Source organism: Notamacropus eugenii, chromosome 3 (genome assembly GCF_028372415.1).
Source record: "Notamacropus eugenii isolate mMacEug1 chromosome 3, mMacEug1.pri_v2, whole genome shotgun sequence".
Taxonomy (NCBI): Eukaryota; Metazoa; Chordata; class Mammalia; order Diprotodontia; family Macropodidae; genus Notamacropus; species Notamacropus eugenii.
The window spans coordinates 118,915,347-118,936,373 of record NC_092874.1 but is presented as its reverse complement, the minus strand read 5'-3'; the positions used below and the strand labels follow the sequence as shown (position 1 = coordinate 118,936,373).

General features: G+C 39.3%; 1 long non-coding RNA gene across 2 annotated transcripts in view; it reads left to right on the top strand.

The window, feature by feature from the left end:
• The window catches only part of LOC140530959 (uncharacterized), a 65,998-nt gene that overhangs the window by 3,446 nt on the left and 41,525 nt on the right, over positions 1 to 21,027 (top strand). The window contains exon 1 of one of the 2 annotated variants that reach the window (XR_011976199.1): positions 534 to 2,219. The exons of the other annotated variant lie outside the window; for it this stretch is intronic. This is a non-coding gene — a long non-coding RNA (uncharacterized lncRNA). Of the gene's footprint in view, positions 1 to 533; positions 2,220 to 21,027 lie in introns of those variants that run through there. 2 annotated transcript variants of the gene reach the window in all.

Genomic DNA, 21,027 nt, shown 5'->3' with positions numbered 1-21,027 from the left:
CCTGAGCAGGTCACTTCACCCTGTTTGCCTCAATTTCCTGTAAAATAAGCTGGAGAAGAAAATGGCAAACTCACTCCAGTGTCTTTGACAAGAAAACCCCAAATGGGGGTCACAAAGAGTCTGACATGATTGAAACTTAACAACAACATATCAGTTATTTCCTAGCCATCTTCCCTCCCCCTCAAGCTCTTTGAGAGAAGGGAGTTTCTTTGTCTTGTATCTCTAGGGTATAGTACCATGTTTATTATTTGTTATTGGAGTTGAATAGTCAATTCCATTGATTTGGGAGAATAATTCCTTTTCTGATTTTTTTTAGGCAAGGTCAACTGATACAAGTCAGCTTTTCAACCAATTGTTTTTTTGGATAGAATCACAGGAACATAAGGCTGGATTTGAACTCAGGAAGGTGAGTCTTCCTGACTTCAGGCTAAATTCTCTATCCACTGTGCCAGCTAGCTGCCACAAATACAAAGCACAGTACATGCAAAATCATTTCTAGGGGGACAGATTATGAACAATTAAGGTTGGAAAGTCTCAAGTAGGTGATACGCAAGCTGTGCTTTGAAGGAAGCTAGAGATTCTTTGAGATAGAGGTGAGAGGAAAGGAAGAAAATGCATTTCATAAAGGGAGGAGAAAAGGAACAACTTGTTTAAAGTTTCGGAACCAGGAAATCAGGAAGCAAAATATCTGTTAAAAGCACCTTGCAGCAAGCCAGAAAGCTAGTTTGACTGGAATAGAGAAACTGAGAGAGGAAGCAGTAGGAAATAACTAGAAAAGGTAGATGGGAGCCATATAGCTAAGTAACATGCTGAGGCTTTTGTATTTTATTCTGGAGGCAGAAGGGAGACATCAAAGATTTTTGAGTGTGTGGGAGGGACATGACAAGATCTATATTTGGGGATTATCAATTTGGTAGCTGTATAGTGGATAAATTAGAGAGGAAATCAATCAGTTAGCAAACATTTAGTAACCACCAACTAGCCCTACTTTAGGTATTGGTCTACAAAGATCAATACAAGAAAAAATCCCTGCCTTCAAGGAGATTATATTTTCTTGGAAAAAAACAACATGCGCACATATAAACAGAGCCCAGAACCATTATGTTTAGCTCTTAATAAAGGTTTGCTGAATTGAATTTAATTGACATAAACTCAAGTATCCTCAACCAATTTTCAGAGTATAAGACCATCCTTATATATAACCCCAACTTCATCATTTCAGAAATCTAGATAGATGGAATATTTGACGGTAGAAAGAGGATAGTTTGAGGTAAAAAGGGGAAAGGGAGTTAATTATAACTGCTACTTGATCTAAGAGATCAAATACAGAAAAGATACAAACATACACATATGATTGCTATTACAGAAACTGAAGCCAATTAGGTGTCTTCTGATGAGGGAATGGTTGAACAAATTATGTAATGTGAATGTAACAGACTATTGTTGTGCCATGAGAAATGATTAACATGAAGATTCAAAGAAACTTGGGAAGACATGAAGTGATACAGATCTGAGTAAGCAGAACCAGGAGAATAAGTAACACAATAGCTATAATAATGTAAAAATAAAAAAAGTAGCCTGAAAGGCTTCAGGACTTTTGGAATGTGCATATAGTTAGGCATGTTGTCACAGGTGATGCTGTATATAGTGCCATGTCTACTACGTGTACTGCTAATATGCGTTTGTTTATTTTAGTTTTAATGGTACCCAAGGTTAGTTACCTGAAATTCTGGAAAAAATCTCTCATTGTTTTAAAGCACTGATGCCTCTGTTTATATTGTATAATTATAGGTTCTGGCCTTGTGCTACTTGATCTTTACAAGGGACCAAAAAAAAGTTGCAATATAGAAAAGGAATGTAACCTGAGTCCCAAAGTTCATTGGTATGGAACCAGTACCTTAAGCCTGTAGGAGGAGCAGGGCCGAGTTATTGAGAGTGGAAAAGAGAAGAGGTTTGCTCTCTTTGAGCCTGAGAGTCTCTTTGGGAGTCTCTTCAAGTTGATTACTTCTCTTCAAGCCTCTTCCAGTTCTTTAGTCACTTGGGACTCTTCTGGCTTCCAGCTTTGAGAAGAAAAAAAAACAATACATGGAAAATGCAAACTCCACTTTAGGTTGCTGAAGAAAGACTGGGAAAAAGTCAATATGAGAGGAGCTGGAAGTCTTCATCATGTCCTTATCTGCAGTTTGCTGTACTAGAAACTTCAGGGAACTTCTCCTTGGGTGAGATCTGGGATTTTCTCTCTCTCTGTCTGTCTCTGTCTCTCTGTCTGTCTGTCTGTCTCTCTCTAAAGTTCCTTTACTCTGTATTTTCTACTATCCTCCTATGCACACTTTCTGTGACTTCTGTTTTGCTACTGTTTTGGATAAATGGATTTCTTGGCTAAAAACAAAAACAAAATCTAAAAAACCAAAGTACTTCCTTAACAACAACTCTGTTTTACAGATGAGGAAAATGAAACTCAGAGATATGGAATTACTTAAGACTCCTACTTTCACAAAGACCAGGAAAACATTTATTGTAAGGGATTGTTTCTTTTAGAGAAATTTTCTGTGTGGAGGTGGGGGATGGGCTTGACACAAAGCATTGCTTCTGTGGCCATCCACTCCCCTGGCCTTTCTCAGAAATAGCTTCATTTTGTAGAATTCTTCTTCATAAAGGTATTCGTTGAATACAAATTTCCAATTATGTTCCCTATGTTTAGTTAAAAGAGTCTCTATCCTTATAAACTAATAATTAAAATATATAATGCTGATAAGCAGATTTTTCCCCCTTAACTCATAGGCATGCTTGACATATGCATATGTTTTTCTTGAGACCCTTATCCAAACCCTATCATCTCCATGTGCCTAACCCTTCCCTCCACTCTACATAAAACAAAACCAAAAACAATTAATTCTACCAACATTTTTAAAGCTCCTCTCATACCTAGGCACTGGAGCTACCACAGCAAACCCTCCCAACCCCCAGGTGATGGCTGAATTATCTGACAATACGCAACATTTTCATTAGTTGATGAGACCTTCAGAATGAGTATAGAGTTTGATTTAAGAAAGCATTTGGTGGGAGGGAGAGATTCTTAACACATGCCTTTCCAAATCTTTGAGCCTCTTTCTTCATCCTCCTCCTGTTCCCTACTCCCACCCCTCCCCAAAACCAAAACCACGTCTCTTCTCTACTCCCATGGGTCTTCTAAGATATTTTATCTAGGAAAATATTTTAAAGTTTTTTTTTTCTTTTTAATTCATACTTCCTTGCAGCCTGCTTTGTAAAATCCAGATCTATCCTCCTCCATTATCACTCCTCCATCCCTTTCCACTCCATTTAAAGGGGCTCTAACTCTTTGGGGGCAAGGATCCCTAATAAGTGTCTCTCTCACTTACTGCAAAATAAGTAAACATTTATCAGTGTAGTCAGGGTCCCAAGACTAAGAGTGGTGCAAACCTGCAGAGATAAATGGGCCTCGCCATTGGTATTGACTAAAAGTCATAAACATGAAAAGGCTGGGATTTGAGTCTGGATGTTCCCATGACTTCATTAACCTCTGAAGCAGTGTTCTTATCGGGGTCATGGCCACCATTTGATAACATTACAGGCTCACAACTGCACAGCTTGAGTCTCACCATTCCAGCAACCTGCAGTTTGGAGATAGTACAGAGCAGAATGTGGATCTGCAGCTCAGAAGCTTGGGCATTTTTGTAAATAGCTCTAGCAGAACAAAACCAGGAAAATCCTTCTCTAGCCCAGATGGTGTTCCAAAGACGCCCCTCAAATGGTTGCACTGAGTCAGGAGACCTGGCCGTTGACTTTCTTGTGGCACTTTGGGCAATGAAGAGATAAATGAAAAGCATTTATTAAGCATGTACTTGGGCAGCTACATAGTGCAATGGATAGAGCAGTAGGCTTGGAGTCAGGAAAATCTGAGTTCAAATCCTACCTCAGACAAGTGTGACCCTGGGCAAGTCACTCAGCTCCTATTTGCTTCAGTTGTTGAGTTGTTTCAGTCATGTCTGATTCTCTGTGACCCCATTTGGAGATTTTTTTGGCAAAGATACTGCGTATCTTTGACAAGTCCATGGAGTTGGATATGACTAAATAACTGAATAACAACATATGCCAAACTCTTCCATGAATGACATAGGCCCTACCCTTTAGGAGAACTCACACAAGGCAAATCCTCACACATAGGTCAGAAGAAGGGATATAAGGACACTCTTTGAAAAAACTTTAGAATCTTTGGTGCAATGAGCGAGACACTGGCCAAGATCATGTACAGCGTGGTGTGCCCACATCAAAGAAGGCACTGTGCTCTATGAGCAAAGCAGAATTACAGTAGCTCAAAAGAAATGTGAGATGCGCAAATTTAGAGACCTTTCCACTCCAAATGTTCATATGGACTATGTGTGCCTGATCTGTGGAACAGCCTTCCCAGCTTGTATTGGTCTGATGGGTCACAGTTGGACACACTGTACCTTGACCTTGACATAGTGATGTCATTTTGGTACTCTTTGGAGCATGAAGGACAACAAACAACTAATCAACACCAACCTTAAGGAGATTATATTCTGATTGGGGAAGTTATGTGACCAGGGAAGGGCTTTGATCTTGCAAGTCTCAGGTGTGGTGAGTGAAGTGATAGTGGAGTTGTTGTCAGCATGCAATTTCCCAAAGCAATGGTGATCTTGATTTGAGGAAGGTGGTTCCCCAAGTTAAAGGTGGAAGGGCAAGGAAGTCAAATTCAGTGGGCCTTTGGGAATTTGTTCTCTCTGAGCAATCAGGGCAGCTCAGTTTCTCCATTTCATGTTTTCTGGAAGTTCAATGACCCAGAGGATTCAGAGGCAGGAGATATAAGAACATGGACAGAGTGTACTGATGGATGTATGCAAGCATAGTCCGATTGTCTCTAATTTCTATGCATTTGTCCTCCTTCCCTCCTAGGAACTACACACAAAAATAAATTCAAAATATTTTCCTTTTAAAGATGAATATACCTCAAGTATGGTGTTTTCGTTAAGGAGGTCTTAGTGATATGGGGGGAAGGAGAGAGGAGATGGTTCAAAAGCCCTTAGGGATGGTAGATCCCAAAGGCTCTACTGTCACTTTAATCCTTGATCTCTCAAACTGATCAAGGGCAGTGCAGATCATGTGATTCAGGATTTTCAAGGATCACAAGAGCTAGAGTCCTAGGAACTTATGGCCCTTTGGGAGCAGCATGATATAACAAAAGAGAATAAGTCACTTAACCCACTCTGAACTTCAGTTTCTTCATCTGTAAAATGAAGATTTTATATTTCATCCTAGAAGTGATAGGGAGTCATTAGTATTTACTGAATAAGGCAAGACATAGTCAGACTTGTGTAATAGGGAAGTTTGGAAGAGGGGAGAGTTTGGCAAGAAAGATGAGTTCAGTTTTAGACTTACTGAGTGTAAAATATTCACTAGGCAGTTGGAGATGCAAGTCTAGAAGTTAGAAAAGAGGCTAGTTCTGGATAAGTAAATCTGAAAATCATCATCATAGAAGTGATAATTAAATCCTTGGAAACTGATGAGATCACCAAAAGAAATAGTATAGAGAGGGAAGAGATTCTAGGATAGACCCTTGGGGAATACCCACAGTTAGATGAAGACCCAGTAAAGTCAATTGAGGACCCATCAGACTGAAGGAGAACCAGGAGAGAGCAGTGTCAGGAAAATCTAGAGAGATTAAGAAAGAAGAAAAGAGTGATCAGGTGTGTCAAAGGCCAAGAAATCATTTAGGCAGAGCCAAGATGGCAGAGTAAAAGCAGAGATTTCCTTGAGCTCTCCCCCAAACTCCTCCAAATACCTAAAAAATTGACTAAACAAATTCTAGAGCAGCAGAATCCACAAAATGAGAGAGTGAAAACCTGGAAAGTCGACAGAAATGTCTGTTGCACCAGTCCGAGAGAGGAGTACAGTCCAACGTGTGCCGCACAGTCACAGGTGGGGCCCTAGCAAACCTGGAGCAGGCCTCAGGTCATTGAATCACTGGCAATTGTGGTGGTTTCCAGACTTCTCAACCCACAAATGCCAAAGACAACTTAGAAGGTCAGTAGTAAAGGTGTATTGGACCTGGGTAAGAGAAGAGCGAAGTCTTGCCACAGCCCCAGGGCAGTGGTAGTGGCTGCTTCCAGAACTCTCAGTCCACAGATGATGGGGGGATCGAGCAGCTGATTAGAGGGGAATTGCAAGGATCTCTTTGCTGGCACTGAAGCAGAATTCTCTTGCTTTGCCTGTGCTGCAATCTGGGTTGCAGTCCTGGGTGGTGGTCCTGGGGTGAGGAGGTGTGGTAGTGTGGTAGAGCTTATGGCAGTGGTGGAGAGGGAATCCTCCTCACAGTTCCAAGGCAGAAAAGAGTGCTTGTGGTCACTCACAGACTAGAGCACAGACCAGGAGAGGAGTAAATACCTCTTCTTTGATCATACAACCTTGGAAGAACTGAAAATTTACAGGTCCCTAGAAGTATCTCTGAAAACAGCTACACAAAACCCCTGAATTTTGGGACAGTTCACCCTCCACACAAGAAGCAGAATCCTACCTTAACAAAGAGCTAAAAAAAGTCAAGTAACTGGCTGGGAAAATGAGCAATGAGAAAAAATATCAGATTATAGAATCTTACTTTGGTGACAAGGAAGATCAAAACATCCACCCAGAAGAAGACAAGAAACTCAAAGCTCTTACATCCAAAGCCTCCAAGAAAATTATGAATTGGTTGCAGGCCATAGAAGAGCTCAAAAAGGATTGAAAACCAAGTAAGGGAAGTAGAGAAAAAATTGGCAAGAGAAATCAGAGTGATACAAGAAAATCATGAAAAATGAGTCAACAGCTTGCTAAAGGAGACCCAAAAAATGCTGAAGAAAATAACACCTTAGAAAATAGACTAACCCAGAGAAATCATTTAACTTGAGAGAGCAGTTTCAATTGAATGATGAGATAAAAAGCCAAATTCTAGAATTAAGAAGTAGAAGGAAGTAGAGACACCTATTGAAAGTAGCCATCTCAAGGAGTATGGCCAAACCAAAAGGGAGGAGAAATAATGGAGATGGATGGATCAAGGAAAATTTTTTCCAGTTGTTGAGGGAGACTGGAGAATGTTTATTGGCTCTCTGGAAGCCGCCAATAGATGGGAGAGATAGAAGATAAGTGAAAGGTGGGCCATGATAAAGGGTCTAATCTGCCAGGAAAGACCAGATAAGATGGTATCAATTTTTGAGATGTTTGTCTAGACAAGAAGAAAGGCTACTTCTTCATGTGAGACCAGTGAAGGAGGATGTAATGAGAGAAGTCATCTGAGGAGTAGGGGAGAAGAGAGAGCTCTTGGTGAATAGCCTCAGTTGTTTTTTTTTTTCAGTGAAATATGAAGCAAAGTGCTCAGCTGAGATGGTGGAAGTATGGGAAAGCTAAAGGTGTTTTGAGAAGGAATGGAAAGGTTTGGAAAAGCTGCTGGGGTGAGATAAATAGTGGCTTAATTAGGGAATAATAAAAAGATTATAGCTAGGTGGTACAGTGGATAGAGTGCTGGGCCTGGAGTCAGGAAGACCTGAGTTCAGATCTGACTTCAGACACTTACTAGCTGTGTGACCCTAGGCAAGTCACTTACCCCTGTTTGCCTCAGTTTCCTTATCTGTAAAAAGAGATGAAGAAGGAAGTGGCAAACCACTCCAATATCTTTGCTGAGAGAACCCTAGTGGGGTCACAGAGAGTTGGACATGACTGAAAAATGACGACAAAAGAATGCTTTGTGCAAAGCACAAATGCATCACTTCTGTGTTCAAGAATTCTGAAATCTCCTCTTCTGACTATTAACTCTTAGCTTTCTACCTCTTCCTCTGCCTTTCTTTACCAAACCCTTCATTTTGTCCACACCAGGACCTTCAGTCCCTCAACCCCTCAGTTTTCTCTCATACTATCTTCCATACACTTTCCACTCTCTCCTTTTTGACCCCTTGGCAAACTAACTCAATTCTACAATATCCTCATCTCTTGAGTCTTTATGATGGAGTATGGGCTCTGGACCCCCTTCCCCCACTTTCCACTTTTAACTCAACCCCTGAACTTACCCTAGAATAATCCTTTCCACTGTCCTTTACCTCTAATCCAGCCTAGGCCTTAATTGTCTGTTACACCCTTAATCCCATCTAGACCCCTTCTGTGTTACCTCCAGGTTACCCCAGCCTATTGCCCACTCCTAGATCCCATCCAAATCTTCCCACAAGTCTTTTTACCTGTAAAAGAGGTCAGTCTCATCTACCAAATGCACACGTTCTTAAAAGTTCCTCCTGGTTCTGTTGGTGAAACAATAAACCTTGTCTCTGTCTGAAAAAAAGGCTTGAGTCAAATTCTTTCAAGGCAGGACCCATGTCTTTTACCCTTGAATTTCAGAGTTCCCAGCACCTCTAGATCTCAACACTTAGACCCATTATTATATCAGTAACTGAACCCTACCAAGCCTCAGTCTTGGATCACTTCCACCATTTTCCCACCTACACACATAAAGGTGGAAAAAATTATCTTGATTGGGTCGACTACAAATTTATGTTATACTACCTCAACTAGGCCCTAGCTGTTGCTAGGAAATCCTAATATACCTCCCTTATCAACTTACTATCTTACTCCCCACAGAGGTTTTTCCAACCTTATCATTCCTCTTCAAACCTTCCCTGGCTCCCCTCCCTGTACCTTCTCAACTCTGAAACTTGTCTCTTATTTTACAGAAAAAAATGAGGCCATTTGACATGAGCTCCCTCTTATACCTCTAGCACTTAGCATAGTATCTAGCACATTGTTGTTCAGTCCTCTTTTTTTCCAGTTGTTTCAGCTCTTTTTGACCTCATTGTGGGGTTTTCTTGGCAAAGACACTGGAGTGGTTTGCCATTTCCTTCTCCAGTTCATTCTACAGATGAGGAAACTGAGGAAAGTAGGGTTAAGTGACTTGCCCAGGGTCACACAGCTGGTAAGTGTCTGAGGCTGGATTTGAACTCACCCAGTGCATAATAGGTGCTTAACAAATGTTTATTCACTGATCGACAGACCAGGGCAGGATTACATAGCATAAATTGTATTGGACCTGGTCAGCATAGCTTCCTTCAAGCACACAAGTGGGATGGAAGGCAGTAGATGTCGGGAACAATCCAAGTCTGGCTTTGGCAAGGTGACATGTATGTATATTTATATCTTGAAGACATAAAGTGGTGGAGTAGCCATTAAAATTTGTCCACCCCACTGCATGTCACAGTCTTGTCAATAGACATTTCTCATCTGCTTAGTTTTTTCCTAGGTGGAGAGAAAAATAGGGCAGCCTATTTAGGAGATTTTCCAATATTCCAGGGTATGAAGTAATGAAGTACTTATCTATCATCTATAGGTAATCCCACTTCAATTTGGAATCTACACTGGATCTCCTCCATGACACTGGTGACCAATTTATCACCACCTCCACCATCATCCCTTATCTAGAATGGATCCTTTAGGTTAATCTTTCCTTAAAACAGGCTTTGCTGTATTCTTTCTCCCATGTTTTCTAGTCCAGTGGTGTTAAACTCATAGAGAAAGAGGGACGTTAAACTGTACGTAAGAATCCCTGCAAGCTGCCTACTGAGTTTTAAAGTGTCATTTTATCAATGTATTCTGTTTTTCTTTACTTTATTTAATATTTCCTAATTCCTTTTTAACCTGGTTAGGGCTGCACTTGGGAATGTTGTTGGCTGCATGCGGCCATGTGCCTGGGTGTTTGACATATCTGGTACTATATTTCAAGCTCTTTGTCCCTTTCCAATAGGCCAGTAGCCAACAGGCAAAGCAACACTGGACTTCTGCAGAACAAGGGATGTAGTAGGACTAAAAGATGACTTCAGCTTTCTGGGCTGCAATTTCCACTCCATTCTCTTCCTAGCTGGGGGAGAGGGGAAGAGTGAGGTGCTTCAAAGAAGAAAGGACAATCTAACCTTGGATCTATCTTTATTCAAAGCAATCCTGGGAGAAGTTATCTAACCTAGCAGACATCAATTAGCCTCTGGACCTTTTGAGAGAGAGAGAGAGAGAGAGAGAGAGAGAGAGAGAGAGAGAGAGAGAGAGAGAGAGAGAGAGAGAGACAGAGAGACAGAGAGACAGAGAGACAGAGAGACAGAGAGAGACAGAGACAGAGACAGAGACAGAGACAGAGAGAGAGACAGAGACAGAGAGACAGAGAGACAGAGACAGAGAGAGAGACAGAGAGAAAGAGAGAGAGAGAAGAAATTCATTGTCTTCTCATTATCATTCCATGTCTTTCATAGCCATGAAATACCCACAGTTTTAAACTGTTTTACTGTAGCATTGACCTCAGGATCTTTCTCTCCTCCTCCATCCAGTTGTGGAGAGAAGCTGCCTCAGAAACTCCTGTTCTAGACCACCCTAAACTTCCAGGCCCGGCCATCTGCTCTGGCTTCTACTTTTTCTTCTATTTCGTAGACCCAAACCTGTGGGGCATTGAAAAGGCTGGAGTTCTTTCCTAGACCTTCAAGGGTCCTTTCTGATTTTGACTCCAGGGTCTATGTTGTTGTGCAAACAAATTTATTCCCAGGAAATTGTCAGAATTGTAACTCTCTATAAACACTCAACCCCAGAGTCTGTTTCTTTTGCAGAATAGAAATTAATAATAATAAAATTTAGCATTTGCATAATACCTACTAAGTGCCAAGGACTGTGCTAAGCACTTTATAAATATTATCTCATTTGCACCTCATCATATCCCTGAGAAATAGGTGCAATGATGACCCCCCCCCCATTTTACAGTACAGGAAACTGAGGCAGACAGAGGATAAATAACTTGCCCAATGTCACATAACTAGGCGGTGTCAGACTAGTGTTGAACTCAGGTTTTCCTAACTCTAGACCAAACCCTTTCTCACCTGGGCCACCCAGCTTCAATTCAAGTATCCGTTCATTCACTGAAAAAACAAAACAAAACACTAAGCATTTACTAATGGGCAGTTTATGGCACTAGCACTGGGGAATACACACACACACAATTTAAGACAGGATTAGTTCAGCAACAAACATTTATTAAGCAGCTACTGTGTATAAGGCACAGTACTGGATAATGGACATATAAAGATAAAAGGAATGAGACAACCAGTGTGTAACCAGTCAGCAAGTAAAAACTCAGGCTAAGAAAGCCCAGGTAGACCCCTGGGTTTAGTATGAAGCACGGTTGGTTGTTGCCTTTCGTTCTCGAAGAGGACCAAAATGACATCACTGTGTTAGAATCAAAATTCAGTGTGTCCAGTTGTGGCTGATCAGACCAATAGGAGCTCAGAATGCTCTACCACAGATTGGTAACAAAAAGTCCATGTGAACATATGGGGTGGGTTCTCTGAATTTTGCACATCTCCCGTTTCTTTTGAGCTATTTTAATTCTGCTTTGCTCATAGAGTTCAGTACCTTCTCTGATGTGGGCACACCATGCTTAGCAGTCCTGTGCTAGTGTCTTCCATGTCACACAATCAATTCCAAAGTTCTTGAGAGAGACTTTGAAAGTGTCCTTGCATCATTTCTTCTTACCACCATGTAAATGCTTGCCTTATGTGAGTTCTCTATAAAATAGTCTTTTTAGGCAAACCTATGTTTGACATTCAAATAATGTGGCCAGCCCATCAGAGTTGCCCTCTCTGAAGCGGAGTTTGAATGCTTCACAGTTTAGTTTGAGAAAGGACCTCAGTGTCTGGTACCTTATCCTGCCAGGTGATCTTCAGAATCTTCCTAAGACAGTTCAAATGGAAGTGATTCAATTTCCTGGCATGGTGCTGGTAGACTGTCCAGGTTTCACAAACACACAACAATGAAGTCAGCACAATGGCTTGGTATTTGGTAGATAGTCTATTACCTCTTCTTTTGGACGCTTTCCTTCAGAACCTTCCAAATGCTGAGCTAACTCTGGCAATGTGTGCATTAACCTCATTATCCGTGTGTATGTCTCCAGAAAGTATACTGCCAAAGTAAGTGAACTTATGCACAGAATTAAAAACATCTCCATTTGCTGTAACCAGTGGTTCCACGGATGTGTGGTGTGGAGCTGACTGACGGAGCACCTGTTTTCTTGGTGTTAATTGTTAGGCCAAAATTAGCACTAGCAGCTGAGAAATGATCCATATTTTGTGGCTTCTTAGCTTCAGAGGCTACACTGAGTACACATGTATATGTATGTGTATGTGTATGTGTATGTGTATGTATATGTATATGCATATGTATATGTATATGTATGGAACTGCCACGGAAAGTATGGGTGACAGGGTAGGGGGAAGGAGTTAAAAAAGAACAATTCAATGACTCTCCAACACCCTGCCCCTCTACCCCATCAGTTGCAAAGGCCCAATGAGGCAGGAAGATACCTCTACCCTCAGTGTTAGGGCTAAGGCAAAATTATGAAAACAAACAGGAGTATAAAGGAAATGGAAGTGTGAAAACTTCCTTCACCCACTTTGCTATCTTTGCTGATAAGGAATGGTCACTACAAAATAATAATTTAGCATCCTCTATGGACTATGTCCCCAACTTCCATCGGCACAGACAAGTTTGGTCTCTGGAAGGCAGCTGCTATCTTAGATTCTGGCAGTAGACCTGTATGTGGCTTTTCCTACTAATGTAGCTCATGAGCCTCTACTGTTGTATTTCCCTATTAACAACCAGCTAGGAGATTTATTTAGATTTTAGGAAAAAGTATATACTAAGATAGCATAGTAAATTGACAAACATTTATTGTTGTTTTTCAGTAGTGTCTGACTCTTTGTGGCCCCATTTGGGGTTTTCTTGGCAAAGATACTGAAGTGGTTTGCCATTTCTTTCTCCAGCTCATTTGACAGATAAAGAAGTGAAGCAAACAGGGTTAAATGACTTGCCCAGGGTCACACAACTAGTAAATGTCTGAGGCTAGATTTGAACCCACAAAGATGAGTCTTCCTGACATCAGACCTAGTGCTCCCTAAAAGGAAGACTGTTGTGGTGGTCTCAAGACTACCAAGTCTAATTTTATAACTGAAGGAAAGATAATAAGCATTTATATAGTGCCTACTATGTGCCAGACATTATGTTAAGTATTTTACAAATCAATGTTTATAACGTTACATATACAATAAGTGTAATAATCTCATCTGAGCCTCACAACAACCCTTCAAAGAAGGTACTGGTATTATCTCCATTTAAAATTGAAGAAACTTTCCCCAATTGATAAATGGTCAAAGGATATGAATACGCAATTTTCAGGAAGAAATTAAAGATATCTATAATCATTTGAAAAAATGCTCTAAATCACTTTTGATTAGAGAGATGCAAATCAAAACAACTCTGAGGGACCACATCACACGTATCAGATTGGCAAACATGACAGAACAAGAGAATGATAAATGCTGGAGGGGATGTGGGAGAATTGGAACTCTAATTTATTGTTGGTGGAGCTGTGAGCTCATCCAACCATTCTGGAGAGCGGTTTGGAACTATGCCCAAAGGGCTGCAAAAATGTGCATACCCTTTGACCCAGCAATGTCGCTACTAGGACTGTATCCCCAAGAGATCATAAAAATGGGAAAGGGTCCCACATGGACAAAAATATTTATAGCAGCACTCTTTGTAGTTACCAAAAACTGGAAGTCAAGGGGATGCCCATCAATTGAGAAATAGCTGAATAAGTTGTGGTATATGAATGTAATGGAGCACTATTGCTCTAAAAGAAATGATGAACAAGAAGACTTCAGAGAGGCCTGGAAAGACTTATATGACCTGATGCTGAGTGAAAGGAGCAGAACCAGGAGAACTTTGTGCACAGCAACGACCACAGTGTGCAAGAGTTCTTTCTGGTAGACTTGGAACTTCGTAATAGCGCAAGAACTTTAAAAAAAAAAAATTCCCAATGGTTTTCTAAGACAAAATGCCTTCCACACTCAGAGAAAGAAATATGGAATTCATCTGCAGAATGTAGCAGATCATGTTTGTATATGTGTGTGTGTATTATGTTTTGATTTGTTATATGATTTCTTCCATTTATTTTAGTTCATCTACACAGCATGACTATAGTGAAAACTCATTCAATAGGAAAGTATATATAGATCCTATATAGAATTGTATGCTGTCTTGGGGAGGGGGGAGGAGGAGGGGAAGTGTGGGGGGGTTAAAATCTAAGTTTTATGGTAGTGATTGTAGACCATTAAAAAAATAAATAAATAAATAAAGATTGAGCTCACACAAACCTCCCCCCCCCCCCCCAAAATGGAAGAAACTGAGGGAAACAGAGTTAAATGACTTGCTCAGGGTTACATAGCTAATGAAATAGTATTCATATTCATAAATTATTTATTCATTCCCTCATTGATGAGTACAGTCTTATTTTCCAATTTTCTTCCAATATAAGGAAACTGTTATAAATATTTTTGTTCATATGAGTTCTATTCCTCTTTATTTGATCTCTTTGAGGTATAGGTTTAGTAGAGGTATTTTTGGGTCAAAGGGTATGCAGTTTAGTAATTTTTTGCCCATGGTTCCAAGTTACTTTCTAGAATGGTCAGGCTAATACATGCATCATTCATGTATAACGTATCTACTTTCCCACAGTACCTCCAACATTTGTCATTTTCCTTTAAAAAAAACTTTACCAATCTTATGGGTGTGAGGTAAAATCTCAGAGTTTTTTAATTTTAATTTCTCTACTTATTAATGATTTGATCTATTTTTCATCTTTACATAATAGATATCTTCTTTTGAGAACTGCCTATTCATATCTTCTGACCACTTATTAATTGGGGAATGGATCTTATTCTTATAAATTTGAAGCAATTCCTTATATAATGTAGAAAGGGGACCTTTATCAGGTCCCCTTCTAAAGTTTTTAAAAAATATAATGTTGCCTTAGTGGAGCTACCTGAATATAAATCATAGGGTATAACAACACCAGAAGAGTCAGAATTGTAGATTACCCAAAGAGAAATGGAAAGATGCACGGTGATTATAAGTATGATTTATGTAGCACATTACTGAGGATGACTTGAAGGTGAGAAGTAGCAGCAAGGCAGATGTTTGAATGGAAAGAATTCTGGACCTGGAGTTCTGGAGATTCCCTTGGCTCTTGCTCTAGAATTTATTATTTTTATGGCCACAACAAGTCCCTTTACCTCTCTACATTGCAGTTCCCTTATCTATAAAATAGAGAAAATAATATTTGTGATAGTACGTCATGGGGATGGGGAAAATATTTTGTAAATGTTAAAGCATTATGTAAATATGCCTTATTGCTGTTATTATAAATGTAATCATCAGTGGTATGTATGATCAGAAAAGAAAGTGAGCCAGTCGTATAGGTGATGGGCAGCTCAAGTTCTGGTCTGGTTCCTCACAAAACATTAAAAGAAACAGAGGAAAGCCTCTAGTGTGTTGGGTAGACTTTTTTAATGAAAGTTTTATGGGAAACCAGGGAAAAGAATCACACAGGACAAGAAGGTATGGAGTGATTGTAAGCTGGGCTGGGGAAAGAAATGCCTGTAGTGATGAAAACAAGGATCCTTAGATATTTTGAAGTATGTCCAATAACCTGTTATGAAAACAAAGATATAGTACCTATAAATCTATAAAATTTTAACATTGAAGTTACTTGCGCTCTGTAAACTTCTATATAACCAGAATAACTATACTATAAATATTGTTTATACAAGATGCTTAAATATATTATACAGTATATAATAAATGACTCTAATGTGTCATAAATTTGACCTAAAATTAATTTTCTAGATGTAATAAATATTAGCTAGACATTTAATTAACAATAGTTTGGGGTTTGTTGGTGTTTGTTTTTAGTTGGTTTTTTTTTTTTTGCCTTTATAGAATTTAAGAAAACTTTGGGGGAAGAAGAATGATTTTGATAGGTCAGGTCTCATAAAAAAGTTGTTCAGCAAAATGAACTGATGCCTTTTTTTAGTTTTTATTTATAATTTTTCCTTCTATTGATCTTAAAATTCCATTTACTATGGTAGCTCCTTGATAAATATTTGGTATTGATAGTTATGGTGGTTGTGGTATTCTCTTACTGAAAACATTTTCAAAAGGAGGAGATGACTCAACACTTTTCCCTTTTCCCCTGCCCTATTTCCTCAGTTTATTTAGACTATAAAGCTTATTGATATAATTCAAATAAATCTACCATGTCATTGATTTGAGGAATCTCTTCAATGAAACATACCATAGGCCATCCATGTCCTCCCATAGGTTCCCTGTAGGGGAGCCATCCAACATACTCAAAGACTTCTTTATTTTCTTCTAATATCTGGAAGATACTGGTGGAATGCTCTGACTGTCCACCTGTCCACCTTATCCTGACCAAGTACTTGAACCATCTTTCTTCTCTTCCTATTATGCATTCTCTTTCTATTGCACCAGATAAAGCCCACAAAGAAATAGCAACATTTGTCAAGTCAGTCGTTCTTATCATCTTAACCCACCCACCTAACATTTTGGAAGCAAATTGTACTTCACAGGAAATCCATGAAAACAGTGGCTAGGTACACTAATGAATTGCTGATGGAGTTGTTAAATTAGTAAAGCAATTCTGGAAAGCAATTTGGAATTATGCAAATAAAGTAGCTAAAATGTCCTTACTTTTTGATCCAGAGCTTCTACAGCTAGGCATATATAAGGAAGTCATTGACAAAAAGAAGGTTCTGCATACATTGAAAGATTTATATCAACACTTTTTGTGATAGGAAAGAAATAGAAATAGAGTAGATGCTCAACAACTGGAGAATGTGCAGGAATGTAATAGAAAATTATTTTTCATTAAGAAATGATGAACACAGAGAAGCAAAGAAAGATTTACATGAACAGATACAAACTGAGGTAAGCAGAACCAAGAAAACAATATACACAATGATTGCAATAATGTAAATGGAGAGAATATCAATCACAAAACAATTGAAAATGAATGTTGCAGAATTACAAACAACAACCTTGGCCCCAAAGAAGAGATATGAGAAGATATTTTCAATTATCCCTTTACAGAAAAATTGGAATAGATCCTTGGGTGTTGAATATTACATATAATGTCAGGATTTTTCAACTTGTTGGTTGATTGTGTTGAATTTTTATTCTTTTCCTCTTTAATTTTGTTTTGTTTTGTTATATGGAATGGCTCTCTGGGAGTAGGGGGAGAGAGGAGCACAAGGGGAAATTTAGGTGATGTAAAAATCAAAGAGATCAATAAAAATCTATTTAATAATAATAGTAAAACTATGGCCAAGTCACTATCCTGAACTTTTAAAAAAGGAGCATCCACTTATTTCTCATAGTATTGATATATATTCTCATCCTCAGATAGGTATGATGGCACCTAACTTTTTTTGCATGGGTTATCCCTTCTTGTGTTGGGACATTTGGAAGTTCTGAGATAAAAGCTGTTCATTCTGGAGTGTATAATGTATAAAGTTTCAGGATGCAAAGAGAGAGTTGGGGGTGGGTGGAAAATTCCTTTAGGATGAATTGAAAAGTATAGTGTCCAAGAGTAAAAGGTGATGGATTGTTCTGTATTTAAAGTATTGTGCTGTGTTCTGAAACATACATTTTAGAAAGGACACTGGTAAGCTGAAGAGTTTGCAGAGGTGATAAAGGGCCTTGAGAGCATGTCATATGAGGATCATTTGGAGGAAATAGATACGTTTAGCTCAGAGAAAAGATTCAATGGGCAACAAGATAAGTGTCTTCAGGTATTTGAAAGGCTTTCTTCCAGAAGATAGATTTGACTTGTTCTGCTTGCCCCAAGATTAAAGGAGCAATGGATATAAGTTGAAAAAAAACAAATTCATTCTTGGTATAAGCATCCAAAAGTGAAATGGGCACTCTCAAAAAGAAGTGGTTTCTCCCTTGTTGGAGGTCTTTAAGCCAAAGTTGGATTCCTACTTAATAGTATGAAAGGTTACAGAGGGGATTCTTGTTAAGGTGTAGGTTGGAATAGATGACCCCTAAAGTCCCTTCCAACTCTTGGGAATATTTAATCTGGAGCTCCTCAGAGCATCTTTATCATGGAATGGTAGAGCTAGAAGAGACTTCAGCTCCTCTAGTCCAACCTATGCTCCTGACCTTACAAATGAGGAAACTGAGGCACAGGGAGGTTAGAACTGAGTGCTCAAAGGCAAGCAGCCAATAAGTAGCAGAGCCAGGACTAGACCTCAGTCTCCTTCCTGACTTCAGTCTAGTACACAGTCTTTTATAGAGCCTTCTGTCTCGTGTGCTTCTCCTCTATTGTTTTGGTGTTTCAGTCATGTCCAACTCTTCATGACCCCATTTGAGATTTTCTTGGCAAAGATACTAGAATGGTTTGCCACTTTCTTCTCCATCTCATTTTACAGATGAGGAAACAGGCCAACAGGGTTAAGTGACTTCCCTCAGGTCACGCAGCTAGGAAGTATCTGAGGCAAGATTTGAATTTGACTCTTCCTGACTCCGGGTCCAGCACTCCATCCACTGCACCACCTGGTTGCTCATGCCGCTCTATCCACTGATAATTTTTGGTTCAGAATATCTTTGTCTGGTTTAGAATATTCTGAGGCTAAAGTTCCTTTCTTGATACTCTGATTTCCATTCAGGGAAAAAACAAAACAAAAAACTCACAAAATCAATTAATATAGTTTTCTTCTTTGGGATGGTAGTGATGCATAAGAAGTAGGAGAAGGGCCAGGAAAGAGGGAAAGAGCAAGCAATTCTCAAGTATTATAAGGAGTAGTCCCCAGTATTATTAATGCTTGTGGAACTCCATAGCATTATTTTGCCTTACCCTTTTTAAAAGAGGCTTCTTGTAGGAGGGTTTTACAGTGAGTTTTGAGGAAAAGGCAAAAGGTTTGAGTTGGTAGAAGGGAAAGGGTGTTGTAAGGGCAGAGAATTCATTCATTCATTCAAGAAATTTTTTTCCCAGAATTGTTAACATTTTATTTTTTCCCACTTAATAGTATTTTATTTTTCTGATTACATGTAAAGATAATTTTCAATATTCACTTTTATAAAATTTTGAGTTCCAAATTTTTTCTCCATCCCTCCCCAAAATGGCAAACAATCTTATATAGGCTATACATGTCCAATCATAATAAACTTATTTCCACATTAGTCATGTTGTGAAAGAAGAATCAGAACAAAATGGAAAAACCATGAGAAAGAAAAATAAAAGTGAAAATAGTATGCTTTGATTTGCATTCAGACTCCATGGTTCTTTCTGTGGATATGGACAGCATTTTCCATCATGAGTCTTGAAATTGTCCTGGATTATTGTATTACTGAGAAGAATTAGTTGATCGTTGCACAATGTTGCTTCAGTAAATATTTGCTAAGTCTTCTACGGTATGCCTAGTACTGTTTTAGGAATTGTGGTGCCTGTGGTAAGGGAAATGAAAAGAAGTGAAAGGAGTGATCTTTTCCTGCCCTTCTATAGAATGTAAGGTCCTTGAAGGGAAGGTACTGTTCCATTTTTATCTTTGTATGGATAGGGACTGTTTCAGGACCTGCCACTAAATAAGCATTTGTTGAATTGAATTGAATGGAAAGAATTTACAGTGTTTTTGAGATCTCTCTCACACACTAAGTTCCTTAAGAATAGAAGACCTTATGGACAGTAGAAACCATAGCCCTCTGTGAGCTCTTGTGGGGAGGGTCTGTCTTTTGCCTTTCTTTCCCTAGTACTTAGTACGTAGTAAGGCTTAAGAAACTCTTCTTGATTGACTGACATTCCTGTAGCACTTTACAGTTTACAAAATGCATTCCTCACAACAACGCTTTGAGGTAGGTAGTCCTTATATTATACAAATGACGAAAATGAAGCACAAAGAGGATTTTTTGTTTGTTTTTCCAGTAGCTATTTGCCAAGTACAACAAATATACTTAACCAATTGCATTTCTCACCACAACCTTATGGGGCAGGTAGGATAAGTCTGATTAACTTCTTTTTACAGGTGAGGAAACTGAAGCACAAAAGAAGTTATATAATTTGCCTAAGGCTGCATAGTAAGTGGTAGAGTCAGAATTAGAGCTCATGACCTCTGACTCCAAGACCATTGTTCTTTCTACTACACTGTGGATAAGAATGTTTTAGAAAAGGTGAATTAAAACATTCCAATAAAATGCTTTGGTCATCTTTACTTTACAGGTATATAAATACCAGGCCTGATTATTATTAAATTTTCATGACCACATTATTTTGATTGGAAGATTTTGGCCTGGATTGGCACCTTGCCCAGGTTCATGCTCACATCCTGTTAACATGAGGGTCCACCCATTTCTATATTGAGGTGCTGCTCTCTCATAAATAAAGGAAAAAAAAAACACAGACACTCACATACAAAAGAAAAAGCTGTTTGGAGTCAGGGGAAGGTTGTGACACAAGCCAACAAAGAAGAGGAAATGCAGTGTGGCGGCCCACCAGGCCCTAGCTCACCTGGCTGTGCTAGGAGGTCTTTGTGCACAAAATGTCAACCTCAAGTCTTGAACTTCCTGCCCTTTGTCAGCCTGTGCTATGACCTGAACTTCACTTAAGGTTTTACCGCTCCCAACAATACACACATACATCCTTTGGAAAAGTTCTCTCTCTCTCTCCCTGTCCAGGGAGTAATGGCTTTTTATGGATGAGGCCCAAGGGAGGCTAGGCAGAGACAATGCTAAGCAATGGAAACATTAGATTGGACCCTCTAGGACAAGTTTTCCAGTGTGGAGATCAGCTCCAATGGGGAGAACCCAGAAGCTGAAGGATTGGGTTCTATTCTCAACTCTGATGTTGACCTGCTCTGTGGTCTTGTGTGAGTTTTATCCCCTTTTCCTGACTCAGTTTTCCTATGTAGAAAACAGGTAAAATGCTTTTCCTTCCCTTCCAACTCTGACAAACAACCAAGGAAATAACTCACCTTCATGGAGGATAAATACAATGCTTGTCAGAATATAGATGGATAATTGAATAGTATAAACTGATACTAGCTCTATACAGATAATCTTATGGGAGGAGTTGGAGAGAAGGTTCTACTAGTC